At 38.5% G+C, this 14,954-nt stretch overlaps 1 long non-coding RNA gene across 2 annotated transcripts; it reads right to left on the bottom strand.

Moving 5' to 3' along the window:
• Positions 1-715: 715 nt before the first annotated feature.
• On the bottom strand, positions 716-14,397 carry LOC120965472 (uncharacterized). Of its 2 annotated transcripts, XR_005758493.3 has the most exons (5): positions 14,235-14,397; positions 13,988-14,094; positions 13,591-13,660; positions 5,543-5,906; positions 716-5,423 (listed from the first exon to the last, which is right to left on the bottom strand). It is a non-coding gene; the product is annotated as an uncharacterized lncRNA (long non-coding RNA). The 2 variants fall into 2 exon arrangements; XR_005758492.2 differs by having other exon boundaries at positions 5,408-5,906; positions 14,235-14,395.
• Positions 14,398-14,954: the final 557 nt, after the last annotated feature.

The raw sequence follows: 14,954 nt of genomic DNA, 5'->3' as shown, positions 1-14,954 counted from the left end.
CCCAATACAATGGTAAATTGTATAGGTGCACTAGTTCGGCGAAGAGATGGTGATACAAGTGCAATATGGATGGTAGATATAGGTTTTTGTAAACTAAAATATAAAAACAGCAAGGTAGCATGTGGTAAAAGTGAGCGTAAACGGTATTGCAATGCTAGGAAACAAGGCCTAGGGTTCATACTTTCACTAGTGCAAGTTCTCTCAACGATAATAACATAATTCGATCATATAACTATCCCTCAACATGCAACAAAGAGTCACTCCAAAGTCACTAATAGCGGAGAACAAACGAAGAGATTATGGTAGGGTATGAAACCACCTCAGAGTTATTCTTTCCAATCAATCCGTTGGGCTATTCCTATAAGTGTCACAAACAGCCCTAGAGTTCATACTAGAATAACACCTTAAGACACAAATCAACCAAAACCATAATGTCACCTAGATACTCCAATGTCACCTCAAGTATCTGTGGGTATGATTATACGATATGCATCACACAATCTCAGATTCATCTATTCAACCAACACAAAGTACTTCAAAGAGTGCCCCAAAGTTTATACCGGAGAGTCAAGACGAAAACGTGTGCCAACCCCTATGCATAGGTTCATGGGCGGAACCCGCAAGTTGATCACCAAAACATACATCAAGTGAGTCACGTGATATCCCATTGTCACCACAGATACGCACGGCAAGACATACATCAAGTGTTCTCAAATCATTAAAGACTCAATCCGATAAGATAACTTCAAAGGGAAAACTCAATCCATTACAAGAGAGTAGAGGGGGAGAAACATCATAAGATCCAACTACAATAGCAAAGCTCGCGATACATCAAGATCGTATCACCTCAAGAACACGAGAGAGAGAGAGAGAGAGATCAAACACATAGCTACTGGTACATACCCTCAGCCCCGAGGGTGAACTACTCCCTCCTCGTCATGGAGAGCGCCGGGATGATGAAGATGGCCACCGGTGAGGGTTCCCCCCTCCGGCAGGGTGCCGGAACAGGGCCCCGATTGGGTTTGGGTGGCTACAGAGGCTTGCGGCGGTGGAACTCCCGATCTATTCTGTTCCCCGGTCGTTTTAGGGTATATGGATATATATAGGTGGAAGAAGTACGTCAGGGGAGCCACGAGGGGCCCACGAGGGTGGAGGGCGCGCCCAGGGGGGGTGGGCGCGCCCCCCTGCCTCGTGCCTTCCTCGTTGCTTTCTTGACATGGACTCCAAGTCTCCCGGGTTGCTTTCTTTCCAAAAATAACTTCTCCAGAAGGTTTCATTCCGTTTCGACTCCATTTGATATTCCTTTTCTTCGAAACACTAAAACAAGGGAAAAAACAGGAACTGGCACTGGGCTCTGGGTCAATAGGTTAGTCCCAAAAATAATATAAAAGTGCATAGTAAAGCCCATAAAACATCCAAGATGGATAATATAATAGCATGAATACTTCATAAATTATAGATACGTTGGAGACGTATCAGAAGCTATGGTGCTCTTGCTCTACGGGTGTTGTGATTCTCTGGAATCTAGTGTTCTATGTCTTTCGTAGCTCTCAGTCCCCCTCCTTTTACAGTGCACGGACACCGTACGGTCCCTTCTTTATTCCTCTATTGCTGGTGCACTGCTACATGACTTGAGACAGTTTCATTGGTTGACACATCATGCATGATCCTCTGTGAAAGCCGATGAACCAATCCAATATTTTATCTACCTTGTATTCATTGTAGTCTACACAATCAAGACTCGTTTGTTGCATAGTCTGGCCATGCAAGATTTTGATGCGTGACTACATTTTTGTTTTGGTTAAAACTTTTGTTTAGACTGGGGATTTTGTCTAGGCTGAAGACCTTGTCCGGATAGAAGATTTTTTCCAATTGAAGACCTTGCCCTGATAGAGGATTTTATGCAAACTAAAGACGTTGTCCCGATCGCAGTTTTATATTCTGGGCCTCTTGTGCCCTTGATTTATTTCAAGACTTGCATGCACCGTTGCTTGCCATGAAGTATTATGTAAGTCAACCATGCATGGATGAACATTTTAGTTCGCATGCATGGCTTAGTATTCTAGCTTGAATGAAGGACTTTTGCTTGATTGAGGAGTTTAACTTAACTCATCTTCTTTCCCTTTCCTGGTACGAGCGTTGCTCCTTGTTGACCTCTAGTTGCAAAAATAATCATGCTGTAGAATTTTTAGGTAGGAGTCTTCCCAGCCCATATTATTGATAATACTTTACCAATATTTAGATTATATCAATATGCCGGTATAGATCCTCTGCGGCCGAATAATTGATAGTCACATCAATTCATATTCAAATATATTTGAGGATTATGCTTATGATCTTCTATGCGATTGGTTTGCTGTGTCCGGCATTATCCATATGATCTTCATCGGAAAGATTGGGGTGATATTTTTTTAATCATATTCTTTCTTTAGATTTCAAAATTTTCATTAATTTCTAATCATATTTCTTTTAAAATTTCTTCTTTTAGTTTTGTCATCACCGATTTCATTATCTCTTATTTTTTTTCATTTATCTTCATGTCTATGTATTTCTTTTTTGCGAGAAAACTTTCGATCTATTCATCTTCAATCATGGCAGTGCAATACACCAGAAATAACAAAAGTTACATATAGATCCGTAGAGCACCTAGCGACGACTATAAGCAATAAAGCGAGCCGAAGGCGCGCTGCTGTCATCGCCGGAGCTGGGCAAAACTTGTTGTATTAGATAGCCGGGAAGTTGTCGTGGTGAGGCCCCATAGGACCAACGCACCAGAACAACAACCGTTGTATTCACTATCCAAGAGATTTGTTCCTTTCACAAGGCATTCTTTGTATGTCTGATATTTAGGGGAATCTTCTTTATTAACCTTCTAGGAGCTTGATGCTTCTCTCTTTGTATTTTTAGGAAACGATGGAGTGGTCATATTGTTAGCTATGCCTCTGTGAGTTTGAATATATTCTCTACCTTTTGTGACTATGTAATAATTTTCCCCTATTAAAATTCTTGCACATTTTTAAGCTTCAATGATATCATCATATCTTTTCCATTTTAAATCTTCATTCTTTTGTCTTGCATCAAAATTTTCTTTTAGAACATCTTCCAAACTCATGTATATTCCCGGTTTATTCCCATCAAATATTATATATAATGTCTTTTCTTTTTACACTTTCTGTTTTGTAGCTTTGGGTGTGCCTTTGTTCAACATGTTAAAGTATTTTGATAGGCTACTAAGGATTGCCAACATCTACCAATTGTCTTCTCTTTTACTATTATATTGAAACCATAAATTATCTGGTATGCATTGCTGGATTTTATCAATATGGACATGGCTCTTTTGTTTGAGATTGAATGCACCCTTTGCGGATATATTGATTTTATTTTCTTCACCAAATAGAATGCTTCATTTCCATTAGGAAGCGATCTTCTCTTTATTCTTGTAAAATTGACGAGCGAGAGAATATTCAGGTAAGCTTTTATCCTTCCCTTTCATATATTCAAATACTACTCTATAACCATTCCCTACTATAATATCTTCAAGTAAGACCCATCTTCTAGTCGAACTTTTATTACTATCAATCTGATTATAATATCTACATATCGCTTCATAGTCTATTTGCACGTTAAATTCCTTAAATCCTAAGTATAACTTTAAAGCGTTTATTGCGTGAACTACCACTAAGACTTCTCTATCAGTATTATTGACTATTTTTAATTTATAGCTTCTTGAGCTGTATATGAATATTTTTCCTTTGCTTTTGGAGAATATTTGTTAAGTTTTTTGGCTTTAATATAGCATCCCAACCTACTTTAAAATGATAGATTTCAATTGTGAAGTAATATAATCTTCCAACAGTAGTTCTAGAGGCTTCGAATTCTTGGCATTGTCTTTAATGGTCCTTACTAATTTTTTATCTTTTGAGTTGAAATACTTTTGACCATTCTTTCTTAATTTAGCATATAAAGGTCAAGCAAGCTTTGCTAAGTTATCTATGTAATTCTTTGCATCGTTTGTAATCCCTAAAAATTGCTGGAAAATCAAAATTTCACAATTCCCTGATAATATGAATGATAAAAATATTTTGCAGCAATTTTTAGGGTTTGCGAACTATGCAAGGAATTACATAGATAATTTAGTGAAACTTGCTTGATCTTTATACGCTAAATTAAGAGAGAAGGGTCAAAAGTATTTCAACTCAAAAGATCTAAGATTAGTAAGGGCCATTAAAGACAAGGTCAAGAATCAGAAACCTATAGTATTATTGTTGTAAGATTATTACTTCATAATTGAGACCGATGCATCTAAAGTAGGCTGGGGCGCTATTTTGAAGCAAAAACCTGACAAAATTTCTCCAAAGCAGAAGAAAAATATGTAGATACGCCTGGAGAGGCTATAAATTAAAACAGTCAATAATATTGATACAGAAATCATTACGGTAGTGCACACAATAGACTGTTTCAGATTATACTTAGGATATAAGGAATTTACAGTGCGAATAGACTCTGAAGCGATATTTAGATATTATAATCATATTATTAGTAATAAAAGTTTGACTAGAAGAAGAGTCTTATTTGAAGATACTATTGTAGGGAATGGTTATGGAGTAGTATTTGAATATACTAAAGGGAAGGATAATAGCTTACCTGACGTATTCTCTCGCTCGGCAATTTTACAGAAATGAAGAGAGGACTGCTTCCTAGTGGAAATGAAGCATTCTATTTGGTGAAGAGAAAAATATGCTCACACATGGCGCATTCAATTTGAAACAAAAGAGCCATATCCATATTGATGAAATCCAGCAATGGACACACGATAATTTCTGGTTTAAATATAAATGTAAAAGAGAAGGAAAAAGGTACATGTTGGCAATTCTTAATAGACTATCAGAATACTTTAACATGTTGAAGAAAGGCACACCCAAAGCTGCAAAAGGGAAGGTGTAAAAAGAAAAGACACTATATATAATATTTGATTGGAACAAACCAGAAATATACATGAGTATTGAAGATGTTCTAAAAGAAAATTTTGATGCAAGACAAAACAATGAACATTTGTCATGGAAAAGATATGACGAAATCAATGAAGCTTAAAAATGCGCAAGAAGCTTAATAGGGGAAAATTATTACATCATAGATATCCGACATCCAAAGAATGCCTTCTCAAAGTAACCGATCTCTTGGATAGTGAATACATACACTTGAACATAAATGAAAAATATAAAGAGATCACAAAATCAGTGAAGGCAAAACTAGAAGAAGAAATTTTTAAAGAATTATGATTGGAAATGATGGAAATTTTGAAATCTAAAGAAAGAATATGATAGAAAATATTACCCCAATCTTTTCGATGAAGATCATATGGATATTGCCGGACACGGGAAACCAATCAATTAGAAGATCATAAGCATAATCCTCAAATATATCTGAACATGAATTGATATGACTATCAATTATTCGGGTGCAGAGGATCTATACCTGAATATTGATATAATCTGAATATTGATAAAGTATTATCAATAATATGGGCGGGGAAGACTCCTACCTAAAATATCTGTAGGATGAATATTTGTGCAAGTAGAGACCAACAAGGAGCATCACCCGTATCAGGAAAGGCAAATGAGAGGAGTTAAGCTAAACTCCTCAATCAAGATAAAGTCCTTCATTCAAGCTAGAATACTAAGCCATGCATGGATGGCTTACATAATACTTCATGGCATGCAACGACACATGGATGTCTTGAAATAAAATCATGGCACAAGAGGCCAAGAATATAAAAATATGATGGGGACAATGTCTTCAGTTTGGACAAAATCCTCTGTCAAGACAAGGTCTTCACTTTGGAAAAAAGATCCTCTGTAAGGACAGGGTCTTCAGTCTAGAAAAAATCCCCGATCTGGACAAAACTCCTAACCAAAACAAAAACACAGTCACTCATCGGAATCATGCATGGCCAGACTATGCAAACATCGATACTTTATTATGCAGACTACATGGAATACAAGGTATATAAAATATTGGGCTGGTTCATCAGCTCACACGAAGGAACATGCATGATTCGTCAACTAATGAAACTATGTCAAGGCATGTAGCAATACACTAGCAATAGAAGAAGGGACCACACGGTGTCCCTCATGCACTGTAAAAAAGAGGGGGACTGAGAGCTGCAAAAGACACAGAACACCAGATTCCAGAGAATCACAACATTCGTAGAGCAAGAGCACCACAACCGCCCACTCATTAGTAGTAGTAGTAGTTTTTGTGCCATCTCCACTTGTAGTAAAGCTTTATACTAACTGCATTGTATCATCAGGTGATAAAGGTAGGAACAAGGTCATACGTCTCCAACGTATCTATAATTTTTGATTGTTCCATGCTATATTATATTCTGTTTTGGATGTTTATTGGGCTTTATTATACACATTTATATTATTTTTGGGACTAACCTATTAACCGGAGGCCCAGCCCAAATTGCTGTTTTTTTGCCTATTTCAGTGTTTCAAAGGAAAAGGATATCAAACGGAGTCCAAACGGAATGAAACCTTCGGGAACGTGATTTTCGGAACGAACGTGATCCAGAGGACCTGGAGTCTATGTAAAGCAATCGACGAGGAGGGCACAAGGTAGGGGCACGCGCCCACCTCCCCCAGGCGCGCCCTCCACCCTCGTGTGCCCCTCGTTGCTCCACTGACGTACTTCTTCCTCCTATATATACCCATGTACCCTGGAAACATCATATACGGAGCCAAAACCCTATTTCCACCGCCGCAACCTTCTGTACCCGTGAGATCGCATCTTGGGGCCTTTTCCGGCGCTCCGCCGGAGGGGGCATTGATCACGGAGGGCTTCTACATCAACACCATAGCCTCTCCGATGATGTGTGAGTAGTTTACCTCAGACCTTCGGGTCCATAGTTATTAGCTAGATGGCTTCTTCTCTCTCTTTGGATCTCAAGACAAAGTTCTCCTCGATCTTCTTGGAGATCTATTTGATGTAACTCTTCTTTTGCGGTGTGTTTGTCGAGATCCGATGAATTGTGGTTTTATGATCAAGTTTATCTATGAACAATATTTGAATCTCCTCTGAATTCTTTTATGTATGATTGGTTATCTTTGCAAGTCTCTTCGAATTATCAGTTTGGTTTGGCCTACTAGATTGATCTTTCTTGCAATGGGAGAAGTGCTTAGCTTTGGGTTCAATCTTGCGGTGTCCTTTCCCAGTGACAGCAGGGGCAGCAAGGCACGTATTGTATTGTTGCCATCGAGGATAAAAAGATGGGGTTTATATCATATTGCATGAGTTTATCCCTCTACATCATGTCATCTTGCTTAAAGCATTACTCTGTTCTTATGAACTTAATACTCTAGATGCATGCTGGATAGCGGTCGATGTGTGGAGTAATAGTAGTAGATGCAGAATCGTTTCGGTCTACTTGTCGCGGACGTGATGCCTATATACATGATCATACCTAGATATTCTCATAACTATGCTCAATTCTATCAATTGCTCGACAGTAATTCGTTTACCCACCGTAATACTTATGCTATCTTGAGAGAAGCCACTAATGAAACCTATGGCCCCCGGGTCTATTTTCCATCATATTAATCTCCCAACAACAAGCTATTTCTATTGCCGTTTATTTTACTTTGCATCTTTATTTCTCTTTATCATAAAAATACCAAAAATATTATCTTATCATATCTGTTAGATCTCACTCTCGTAAATGAGCGTGAAGGGATTGACAACCCCTTTATCGCGTTGGTTGCGAGGTTCTTATTTGTTTGTGTAGGTGCGTGGGACTCGAGCGTGGTCTCCTACTGGATTGATACCTTGGTTCTCAAAAACTGAGGGAAATACTTACGCTACTTTACTGCATCACCCTTTCCTCTTCAAGGGAAACCAACGCAGTGCTCAAGAGGTAGCAAGAAGGATTTCTGGCGCCGTTGCCGGGGAGATCTACGCACAAGTCAAGACATACCAAGTACCCATCACAAACTCTTATCCCTCGCATTATATTATTTGCCATTTGCCTCTCGTTTTCCTCTCCCCCAGTTCACCCTTGCTGTTTTATTCGCCCTTTCTTTTCCCTTCGTCGCTTTCTTGCTTGCCTTGTCGTTATGGCTAGTCCATTATCTTCTTCGTTGTCTCCCAAGAATGAAGTTCTTAATTTTAAGCAAAGGGAGGGAGAAAATCTAAAGACGCTTGGTATAGAATTTGCAATGCTCAAAATAGATCTACCAGGAAGCAATCTACTTCCATTCTTCTTCGCAATTTTTATGTTGGCGTTACTCCTTGGTACAGATATATTCTTGATACCATTACCAGAGGGAATTTCTTGGGTAGCCATACTTTTGATTCTTATAATGCTATGATAGATTTGTTTGGCTCACCACCTCTTTTGGTTAATGGAACTATGTTAACTTTGGAACATGTGATGCAAAGGCTTGAAATTATTGAAGATAAAGTTGCTACTGTAGAGTTGATTGAGAATTTGGATAAAAAGATCCACAACCAAATTACCCAGTATGGATCTAAGGTGGGAGTTACTCTGAAAAGTTTTAAGGAAAAAGAATCCATAGTTAATGAAAGAATAGATCAAGATTCTACTAGAATCGATAAACTTGAGGGAATTATCACCAACATGGGGTCCACTTTTTCTTCCGTTAAAACTACTCCAAATCCTCCTACCAAAATTGCCAAGCTTGTTTATGTTCCTAAAAATAAGGGTGAATCCTCTAGTAAGGAAACTGCGGATTTAAAATCAATAAGTGTTCATCCCAATCTTTTTGCTATCATTAAGGAACCGTTTGCTACAAATGATTTTCTTGATTTTGTGCCTAGGAGTTTGATAATTAATAAAAATAAAGAAAATCCTAGGGGTTATAGGTGTCTTATTGAAGGATTGCCCACCAAAGATGGCAATACTTAGATCTATCCTTGCTTTTATGCCTAGCTAGGGGCGTTAAACGATAGCGCTTGTTGGGAGGCAACCCAATTTTATTTTAGTTTTTTTCTTTTTGCTTCTGTTTAGGAATAAATATTTGATCTAGCCTCTGGTTAGATTTGTTTTTATGTTTAATTAGTGTTTGTGCCAAGTTAAACCTATAGGAACTTCTTGGATGATAGTTATTTGATCTTGCTGAAAATTCCAGAAACGTTCTGTTCACGAAAACAATTGTTAAAAATCACCAGAACGTGATAAAATACTGATTCAAATTGCAGTAGATCAATAAACAAATTATCTAGGTCGTCCTATTTTGGTAGATATTTCTGAGTTCCAGAAGTTTGCGTTAGTTACAGATTACTACAGACTGTTCTGTTTTTGACAGATTCTGTTTTTCGTGTGTTGTTTGCTTATTTTGATGAATCTATGGCTAGTAAAATAGTTTATAAAGCATCGAGAAGTTGGAATACAGTATGTTTAACACCAATAGATTCTGTTTTTGACAGAAGTTTGTGTTGTGAAGTTTTCAAGTTTTGGGTAAAGATTTGATGGATTACGGAACAAGGAGTGGCAAGAGCCTAAGCTTGGGGATGCCCATGGCACCCCAAGGTAATCTAAGGACACCAAAAAGCCAAAGCTTGGGGATGCCCCGGAAGGCATCCCCTCTTTCATCTTCGTCCATCGGTAACTTTACTTGGAGCTATATTTTTATTCACCACATCATATGTGTTTTGCTTGGAGCGTCTTGTATGCTTTGAGTCTTTGCTTTTTAGTTTACCACAATCATCCGTGCTGTACACACCTTTTGAGAGAGACACACATGATTCAGAATTTATTAGAATACTCTATGTGCTTCACTTATATCTTTTGAGTTATATAGTTTTTGCTCTAGTGCTTCACTTATATCTTTTAGAGCACGGTGGTGGATTTGTTTTATAGAAACTATTGTTCTCTCATGCTTCACTTATATTATTTTGAGAGTCCTACAAAACAGCATGGTAATTTGCTTTAATTGTGAAATTAGTTCTAATATGCTAGGTATTCAAGATTTGTAAAAACTTTCTTATGAGTGTGTTGAATACTAAGAGAAGTTTGATGCTTGATGATTGTTTTGAGATATGGAGCTGGTGATATTAAAGTTGTGCTAGTTGAGTAGTTGTGAATTTGAGAAATACTTGTGTTGAAGTTTGCAAATCCCGTAGCATGCACGTATGGTAAACGTTGTGTAACAAATTTGAAACATGAGGTGTTCTTTGATTGTCCTCCTTATGAGTGGCGGTTGGGGACGAGCGATGGTCTTTTCCTACCAATCTATCCCCCTAGGAGCATGCACGTAGTGCTTGGTTTTTGATGACTTGTAGATTTTTGCAATAAGTATGTGAGTCCTTTATGACTAATGTTTAGTCCATGGATTATACGCACTCTTACCCTTCCATCGTTGCTAGCCTCTTCGGTACCGTGCATTGCCCTTTCTCACCTTGAGAGTTGGTGCAAACTTCGCCGGTGCATCCAAACCCCGTGATATGATACGCTCTATCACACATCAGCCTCCTTATATCTTCCTCAAAACAGCCACCATACCTACCTATTATGGCATTTCCATAGCCATTCCGAGATATATTGCCATGCAACTTTCCACCGTTCCGTTTATCATGACACGTTCATCATTGTCATATTGCCTTGCATGATCATGTAGTCGACATCGTATTTGTGGCAAAGCCAGCATGCATATTATTTCATACATGTCACTCTTGATTCATTGCCCTTCCCGGTACACCGCCGAAGGCATTCATATAGAGTCATACTTTGTTCTAGTATCGAGTTGTAATCATTGAGTTGTAAATAAATAGAAGTGTGATGATCATCATTCATAGAGCATTGTCCCAAAAAAAAGAGAAAGGCCAAACGAAAAAAAAGAAACCCCCCCCCCCCAAAAAAAAAGAAAAGAAAAGAAAAAGGCGCAATGCTACTATCTTTTCCATACTTGTGCTTCAAAGTAGCACCATGATCCTTATGATAGATAGTCTCTTGTTTTGTCACTTTCATATACTAGTGGGAATTTTTCGTTATAGAACTTGGCTTGTATATTCCAACAATGGGCTTCCTCAAATGCCCTAGGTCTTCGTGAGCAAGCAAGTTGGATGCACACCCACTTAGTTTCTTTTGTTGAGCTTTCATACATTTTTAGCTCTAGTGCATCCGTTGCATGGTAATCCCTACTCCTCACATTAACATCAATTGATGGGCATCTCCATAGCCCGTTGATTAGCCGCGTTGATGTGAGACTTTCTCCTTTTTTTCTTCTCCACATAACCCCCATCATTATATTCTATTCCACCCATAGTGCTATATCCATGGCTCACGCTCATGTATTGCGTGAAAGTTGAAAAAAGTTTGAGATTACTAAAGTATGAAACAATTACTTGGCTTGTCATCGGGGTTGTGCATGATGAGAGCATTCTTGTGTGATGAAAATGGAGCATGACCAAACTATATGATTTTGTAGGGATGAACTTTCTTTGGCCATGTTATTTTGAGAAGACATAATTGTTTAGTTAGTATGCTTGAAGTATTATTACTTTTATGTCAATATTAAACTTTTATCTTGAATCTTCCGGATCTGAATATTGATACCACAATTAGGAGGGTTACATTGAAAATTATGCTAAGGAGCATTCCACATCAAAAAAATCTGTTTTTATCATTTACCTACTCGAGGACGAGCAGGAATTAAGCTTGGGGATGCTTGATACGTCTCCAACGTATCTATAATTTTTGATTGTTCCATGCTATATTATATTCTGTTTTGGATGTTTATTGGGATTTATTATACACTTTTATATTATTTTTGGGACTAACCTATTAACCGGAGGCCCAACCCAAATTGCTGTTTTTTTGCCTATTTCAGTGGTTCGAAGGAAAAGGATATCAAACGGAGTCCAAACGGAATGAAACCTTCGGGAACGTGATTTTCGGAACGAACGTGATCCAGAGGACTTGGAGTCTACGTAAAGCAATCGACGAGGAGGGCACTAGGTAGGGGGCGCGCCCTCCACCCTCGTGGGCCCCTCGTTGCTCCACCGACGTACTTCTTCCTCCTATATATACCCATGTACCCTGGAAACAACATATATGGAGCCAAAACCCTATTTCCACTGCTGCAACCTTCTGTACCCGTGAGATCCCATCTTGGGGCCTTTTCCGGCGCTCCGCCAGAAGGGGCATTGATCACGGAGGGCTTCTACATCAACACCATAGCCTCTCCGAGGATGTGTGAGTAGTTTACCTCAGACCTTCGGGTCCATAGTTATTAGCTAGATGGCTTCTTCTCTCTCTTTGGATATCAATACAAAGTTCTCCTCGATCTTCTTCGAGATCTATTTGATGTAACTCTTCTTTTGCGGTGTGTTTGTCGAGATCCGATGAATTGTGGGTTTATGATCAAGTTTATCTATGAACAATATTTGAATCTCCTCTGAATTCTTTTATGTATGATTGGTTATCTTTGCAAGTCTCTTCGAATTATCAGTTTGGTTTGTCCTACTAGATTGATCTTTCTTGCAATGGGAGAAGTGCTTAGCTTTGGGTTCAATCTTGCGGTGTCCTTTCCCAGTGACAGCAGGGGCAGCAAGGCACGTATTGTATTGTTGCCATCGAGGATAAAAAGATGGGGTTTATATCATATTGCATGAGTTTATCCCTCTACATCATGTCATCTTGCTTAAAGCATTACTTTGTTTTTATGAACTTAATACTCTAGATGCATGCTGGATAGCGGTCGATGTGTGGAGTAATAGTAGTAGATGCAGAATCGTTTCGGTCTACTTGTCGCGGACGTGATGCCTATATACATGATCATACCTAGATATTCTCATAACTATGCTCAATTCTATCAATTGCTCGACAGTAATTCGTTTACCCACCGTAATACTTATGCTATCTTGAGAGAAGCCACTAGTGAAACCTATGGCCCCCGGGTCTATTTTCCATCATATTAATCTCCCAACAACAAGCTATTTCTATTGCCGTTTATTTTACTTTGCATCTTTATTTCTCTTTATCATAAAAATACCAAAAATATTATCTTATCATATCTATCAGATCTCACTCTCGTAAGTGACCGTGAAGGGATTGACAACCCCTTTATCGCGTTGGTTGTGAGGTTCTTATTTGTTTGTGTAGGTGCGTGGGACTCGAGCGTGGTCTCCTACTGGATTGATACCTTGGTTATCAAAAACTGAGGGAAATACTTACGCTACTTTACTGCATCACCCTTTCCTCTTCAAGGGAAAACCAACGCAGTGCTCAAGAGGTAGCACAAGGTACTCTTCTTATTTCTTGTGTAATCCCTTCAGGGTCTCCCAAAAGGTAAAACCATATGTAAATTATGTTGTGAGATGAAGTACTTTTGTGTTTTACTTGGTTATTGTATTATGCATTTATGAGATGAGTTCGTACACTAGGAATCCTATAGGAGAAATCTCTGTTGATAGTTCTTTGTTTAGCCTTGTGTGGCATCTGATTCAAACCATGTGGCCGTAGAGAAGTGTTTCCTTCGGGTGGAATTGCCTTGGAAGATAGTAGTAATTTATCCCATAAGTTTGCAATAAAAATATCAAGTGAACTTAGCTACTTCTGAAGCAACATACCGAGTAGGACTAACACAACCACTACACAGACCATCGGTCATTTTCTTGGTTTCTGCAGCCTTAAAAGGTCCTGCAAAAAACCAACACACAAGTATAAACATCATTTTGCAAGCAAAATATTATTTAGTATAAAAACTAGTTAATTAAAAAATCAAAATTATTTAGCATTAAAAACAGTTAGTGGAAATCTAATCTAATTAGATATTCTTATTATTATATTATATTTGTTTTTGGTATGATTTTTAAAGGTTGGGAAACTAAGAAAATGGTCGACCGTGTGTGCAGTGGTTGTGTTAATCCTACTCGGTACTCACCATATTTTCACCATGTTGCTTCAGAAGTAGCTAAGGTCATTCAATTGATGTTTTGTTTGCGAACTTATGGGATAAATTCCTACCGTCTTGCCAGGCAGTTCCATCTGAAGGGAACACTCTATGGCCACAAGGTTCTCATCAGACGCCACACAAGGGTAAACTCCCGACAGAGATTTCTCCTATAGGATCCCTAGCATAAGAACTCATCACATTAAGTAATAATAAGGAAACCAAGTGAAACACAAAACTACTGCATTTCAGAACATAATTTACATAAGATTTTTCCTTTCGGGAGACCCGAAGGAATTATACAGGAAATAAGAAGACTACCTTCTTCCTTCCAATCTTCGCTACCTGATGATACAATGCCTTCAACATAAGGCTTTATCACAAGTGGAGATGAAACATCTACAACTACTAATGACTGGGAGGCTGTGGTGCTCTTGCTCTAAGAGTGTTGATGCTGTGGAGTCTGGTGCTTTGTGTCTTTTGTAGCGCTTAGTCGTCATCCTTTTATAGTGTGCAAGGGACACCGTGCGATCCCTTCTTTATTCCTCTATAGCTTGTGCACTGTTGCATGCCTCGAGACAACTTCACTGGTTGAAACGTCATGCATGTTCCTTCGTGTGAGATGATGAACCACCCTAATATTTTATCTACCATGTATTCCTTGTAGTTTGCGCACTCAAGCATCGTTGTTTGCATAGTCTAGCCATGCATGATTCCAGTGCGTGACTATGTTTTTGTTTTCAAAGACTTTTGTCTAGATCGAGGATTCTGTCTAGACTGAAGACCTCGTCCCGATAGAGGATTTTGTCCAAACCGAAGATATGTCCAAAATGAAGACCTTGTCCCCATCGTAGTTTTATATTCTTGTCCTCTTGTTTGCCATGATATTTTATTTCAAGACTTGAGAGCACTAATGCATGCCTTGAAGTATTATATAAGCCATCCTTGCATGGCTAGATAGTTCAGTTCGCATGCATGGCTTAGTATTCTAGCTTGAATGAAGGACTTTGTCTTAATGAGGGAGTTTAGCTTAACTTCTCT

Source organism: Aegilops tauschii, chromosome 5 (assembly GCF_002575655.3).
Source record: "Aegilops tauschii subsp. strangulata cultivar AL8/78 chromosome 5, Aet v6.0, whole genome shotgun sequence".
Taxonomy (NCBI): domain Eukaryota; kingdom Viridiplantae; phylum Streptophyta; class Magnoliopsida; order Poales; family Poaceae; genus Aegilops; species Aegilops tauschii.
The sequence above is the reverse complement of the archived record's forward strand: the minus strand, read 5'-3'. Positions and strand labels throughout refer to the sequence as shown.